This window comes from Canis aureus, chromosome 23, assembly GCF_053574225.1.
Source record: "Canis aureus isolate CA01 chromosome 23, VMU_Caureus_v.1.0, whole genome shotgun sequence".
NCBI classification, from domain to species: Eukaryota; Metazoa; Chordata; class Mammalia; order Carnivora; family Canidae; genus Canis; species Canis aureus.
Window position 1 is genome coordinate 45,664,444 of NC_135633.1, and position 6,000 is coordinate 45,670,443.

Genomic DNA, 6,000 nt, shown 5'->3' on the forward strand with positions numbered 1-6,000 from the left:
AGTAAACATGTGCACAAATAAATGAACAAGATAACTTCACCTGATAATATGTGCTGTGAAGAAACTAAAAGGGGATGGGATGCTAGAGCAGAATGGGCAGAGGCTGGTCAGGGTTCCAGTAGTCAGGGGGAGGTTTCATTGAGCAGGAGACCCTTTCCAAGACCTAACAGGAAGGTCTACAGCTGATTTCCCCTTAGAGGAAACAAGCATTGTAATAGACTGAACATGGAACTTATGTTTTCTCAGGAAGAATTAGAAAGCTCATTTGAGGCATGGAGAGGAAGAGAGAGACAGGGTACAGGGAGCAGGCTCTTGTGGCTCATGTAAAGTATTTGAACTCTTTTTCACCTTGAAATGAGAAGGCATGGAAGTTTGAAGCAGCCCTCGACATGCTGTGATTTACATTTTTAAACAAGCAGTTTTTCTGTGACAATTGGGGGGGCAGAAGAAGTACTTAGAAGGTCTAAGTAACACTAGGGAGAATTGATGGTTATTTCAATGTTAGTATTGAAAATGCACAGAAGTGGAAAAACTCAGAATAAACCTTGGAAATCGAAAATGATGGTTTGGCTACAGAAGGAAACAGTTCAGAGAAGCAAACCACCCCTCCCCTCCCTCCAGCTCTCCCCCACAGAAATTCAGCAAAGCTCTGGAATTGGAAGCCCCATATAAACCTGAAGGCAAGAGTAATGAAAGGTAGTGCTGGTCTGAAGTGCTGATTGTGGGGCAGCCAAAACCTGTGTCTCATTTCTACACTACGCAGCTAGGCAGCTTTGTCTTTCCTAATGGGAGGTGGAAGTCTACTTGGTAGCAGACATATTCCTATTTTCCATTTTAGAAATTGAAATTCTCATTATATGTCAGTAATATCACAATCTCTTCTTCCCCGGCAGATAGATGCCCTGGAAAGTCTGGCATTAAAATAGGGTCGAGGGAAGGATTAAAGGGGGAAAAAACAATTTTCAGAAAATATTTTTCTCATTGCACTCCTATTTTTTTTAAGGTTTTATTTATTCATGAGAGACACAAAGAGGGAAGCAGAGACATAGGCAGAGGGAGAAGCAGACTCCATGCAGGGAGCCCAATGTGGGACTCGATCCTGGAACTTAAGGATCACGCCCTGAGCCGAAGGCAGACCCTCAACCACTGAGCCACCCAGGTGTCCCCTCCTCTATGTATTGAATGTGATTTTCTATTTCTTTGGCTCAGTAGGGACAAACAATATTAAGAATATAGTTTAGCTGTATCGATACACTGTTTTCTAAACTAGTATTCTTGAAATGACCGGAGGTGGGGTGGTATTGAAGGGGCTTCTTCAAGTAATTTTATTCAAAATCCTATTTTACTTTGTGTCAACACACTCAATTTGGACCTTCAGTTTGGACTTCTCTTCTCAGTAAAAGACACTCATCTCTTGCTGTTTCTCTTTGTCCAATAAGTTTTTCCTATACTCAATCTTGGAAAAGCAAGAGGTATAACAGTTGTACGAAGGCCAGGAGAGTGCCACCTTTGTTTTCATGCCATGCTCTTTCCTAGGCCTCTCTTCAGTTCTGAGAAATATTCAGTGTATATTCAAGTTTACAGACAAAAATATATGCAGCCAAAGGTAATATGGCATGTGTGGTTTTATCACTTTTATCCCATTACCTTTTTTAAAAATATGACATTCACAAGCTCTAAAGACATTGCTATATATAGATCTTAATCCAAAAAGAAATCATCTGGTGTCAATTTTTATTTTATTCATCTTCTGCTGATGAACAGCCAGATTATTTCCAAATATTTCATAATTCAAACAATGCTTTACTGAACAGCTTTGTACAAAGACATTGGATGACTGAGTTGTATTTATGTTCATTTTCAACTTTCTTAGAACAGTCAATATTGGCCTCCAATTTATATCTCCACTGGCATTGTGGGAGAGTTCTGGTTTCTCCATATCTTGGCCCATTTAAAAAATTATCACATACTTTTATTATTCCTAATGTAAATGAATAAAAATTAGTATTTCATTGTATTTGTCTCATTGTTATTGATCCTGCAACATCTTTTAATATTTATTGGCCATTTGGATTTTTTTTTCTTTTGTATATTGCCTATTCTCAGGCTTTGCCTACTTTTTGGGAGTTGACTTTTTTTTTTAATCTGTAGAAGTTTTGTGATATTCAGGATACTAATTCATTGTTTTTTATATGATGAAAAACTTCTAGACTGTAATATCTTTTAATTTTTTTATGTAATTGAATTAGGGTTCTGTAGAGAAACAGAACCAATAGGGTATCTAGATACACATTAGAGGAGCTTTTGTTATAGGAATTGATTCACAGAGGCCAAGAAATCCCATAATCTGCGGGACTGATGTTCTGCAAGTTGGAGAACCAGAAATGTGAAATTCAGCATAAGTCCATAGACCTGAGAATGTGGGAGCCAGTGGTCTAAGTCTGGGTCTGGGTCCCATCAACCTTAAAAACAAAAAACAGTTATTTTACTAGCAAAAGATAGGTTGATTTGGGAATGAAAGAGGACTGCAGTTTGGGACAAGCAAGCCAAGGCAAAACTGTAGGCAAGTCCAGGGAACAAAGGAGACCTGCTTTTTAAGAAGAAAGGTAAGTTGGGAAAGATGTTATAAATTAAGTCCACTGGAGTAAACAAAGTTTCAAGTGTGGTGGTTTTTCATTGGCTGGGTTTGGCCTGAGATGAGGAAAGCGTCTCTTCCTCCAGCTAGAGTACAGTAGTATTCACCTGCAAGACAGACTATAAGGTCAAGTCTGTTTCTTCCTGTTGAATCTGCCATTAACTATGAGTGGTAGGGCATGAGATCTCCCCCTGCCAAAACTTACCAACTCCATTTTACTGAGGTTTCCCATTGCTAATTTTCACAGTCCAATAGCCTGGGAACCAGAGGGACCTATGTCTGATGCTCCAGGACCAGCAAAGACAATGTGTCAGCTCAAGCAGAGAGACTGAATTTACCTTTTCTCTGCTCTTTTTTTCTATTATGGCTCTTGATGGCTTGGATCATCCCACCCATGTTGGTAAAGGTGGTCTTTACGCAGTTTGCTGACCACAAATGCTAATCTCTTCCTGAGACACCTATGCAGACACACCAGAAATAATTTCTTTACCAGCTGCCAGGATATCTCTTAGCCCAATTGAGTTGACATATAAAATTAACCATCAGAGTCATGACATTGGAATCAGCTGAATATACCAGATATTTCTATCATGGTGCTGTTGGTTCTTTAAGATATTTTTTTTCACCCTGAGGTCAAAAAGACATTCTTGAATATTTTCTCTATTAGTCTTAAAGCTCTGTTTTGAATCTTAGTCTGAAATCCACCTCAAATCTTTGGAAGTGGTGTAAGGTAGAGCTCTATTTTTTCCCTCTTAAAAATAGTCCATTTCCCCCCAACCAGTTTGGTGCACCACCTCCATTATATATAGATTTCCGCTTACAAGGTATCTGTGTCTGGTCTCTCTGTCTTGTACATAGATGTATTTGTCCATTGCAACTCAACTATCACAGTCTGATAGTGGAGAAGTAACCCTTCTCTGTCCTCCTTATAAAGAATAATCTTGGAGATTCTTGTCTGAATATCTGACTCCACCACTTACTAGATCTGTCACCTTGAGCAAATTGCTTAGTGTCACCTTGACTCAATTTCCTTACATGAGAAAGCTGATGATTAATAGAATTTTCCTGACAGGGTCATTATGAAGACTCAATGAATTATCTATGCAGCCTATTTTGAACAGTGTCTAGCATTTGATAGTCACCATATGTATTAGCTACTTTTAATAATATATGTACTATTAGAGGTAAAGAGGGACTTCTGTTCATCAAAAATATGGAAAAGAGGGGCACCTGGGTAGCCCAGTTTGTCAAGCAGCTGACTTGATTTTGGCTCAGGTCATGATCTCAGGGACGTAAGATGAGGCCCTGTGCAGGCATGGAGACTGCTTAAGATTCTCTCTTTCCATCTTCCTCTGCCCCTACCCCCAGAACTCTCTCTTTCTCTCTCTCTCTCTCTCTCTCAAAAAAAATATGAAAAAGAAAGTGAAAGACAAATCATGGAGAGGAAACAGACATTGCATTACTCATATACAATAAAGAGCTAGTATCTAGAATAAAGAACAGCACAGAAAGATGGGCAACCCAGCAGAAACATGGATAAAATACTTGGTTAAGTCCTTAACAAAGGGGCAAACCCAAGTGACTTACAAACATATGAAAAAATCGCTCACCCTCATTAGTGGTCAGGGAAATACAGAGCATAATGGGATACTCCTACACCATTATCCAATTGGCTAAAACTTAAAAGGCTGATAAATCATCAAAGGTTTGCATGAGTGAAGAACAGCTAGCATCCTCATACGCTGCTAGTGAGTGTATAAATTGGTGAAAACGACCAAAAAACAGTTGGGCATGATAAAGTGTGAATTCACATTCTATGATCAAGAAATCCATTTTTCGGTATGAATGCATGTGTGTGCTCCAACAGACTTGTTGGAGGATTTTCAGTGCAACGATGTTTGTAAGAGACCAGAAGTGGAGGCAACTTGCAGGAACGCCAACAGCATAAATGTTTATATAGCTGAACACTTGACAGCCCTGAAGCAGAACAAAGTCCAGCTACATGCAGTAACATAAAAAATGACCCCTAAAGTAGAAGAGTACATTTAGCTACACAAAGTAGGATTCTATTGATATGTTTATATAAAGTTTTCAAAAATGGACAGAATTTTAATTGTATGTGCTTACCAAAATCAATATGCCTATTGTTAGGATAAGATTAGTCTAGAAGGCAGTGGAGGCCGTAATCCCAGAGGAGGAACACAAGTCAGGTTCCCAGGTACCTGGTGACGTTTTCTTTTCTTGACCTGCTCAGTAGTTCTATTTTTGCTTACTCTATAGTTGTTTGTTAAACAGTACATATATACTTTATAAATTTCTGTAAGCACTCTATATTTCATAATTTTAAAGTGTTTAACAAAATCTACTCTAAAAAAATTAAGTCATTCAGTGGCTCGTAAAATCATTTGATTTATATTGTTTTGTATTCTTTTGTAGACTGTTAAAAATCTAGATTATATTTTTAATATTTTTCATTCTAATATCATTTATGGATGGTTTCTCTTATTTGTGGTTTACTATATTTAGTAATACTTTATTTTTTAGAACAGTTTTAGATTTATGAAAAATTAAGAAGGTAATTAATTCAAAGAGTTCCCATATCTCCCAACCCCTCCCACACACCGTTTTCCCTAGTATTTTTTTTAAATAATTTTTTTCATTCGTGAGAGAGAGAGAGAGAAAGAGAGTACAAGTGAGAGCAGGAGCAGTGGGGGGAGGATCAGAAGGAAAGGGAGAAGCAGACTCCTGCTGAGCAGGGAGCCTGATGTGGGGCTCAATTCCGGGACCCCGGGATCATGACCTCTTTCCCCCTAACATCTTAATTTTTATGATCCATTTGTTACAATTAATGAATGAACATCAATGTTATTATTATTTACTGAAGGCCATGGTATATTTGGATTTCCTCAGGTTTTACCCAATGTTCTTTTTCTGTTCCAAGATCCCATCCAAGCTACCATATTACATTTAGTTTTTAAATATCTCCTTAGGTTTCTCTTGACTGTAACCAATTCTCAGTCTTTATTTTTCACAAAAATGCGTATATAGAAACTTGACAACATGGGGAAGTACTGCTCAGCTATACTATAGGATGTCCTCTGTAAAAATTTGTTTTTCTTATGATTACCCTCTGGTTTATGTGTTCTTTGGAGGAAGATTACAGAGGTACAGTGCCATTTTTATCACATCTTATCAGGCCATATACTATCAGCATAATTTATGGCTCTTGAGGTTGACTTGACTGAAATAGTTTGTCAAGGCTCTCCATTGTCCAGTTACTGCCCCCACCCCCACGGGCCATTCTGTACTCCTGAGGGCAGCCAGTATTCCCAGCCCACACTCAGGGATCAGGGTGTCATATTCTC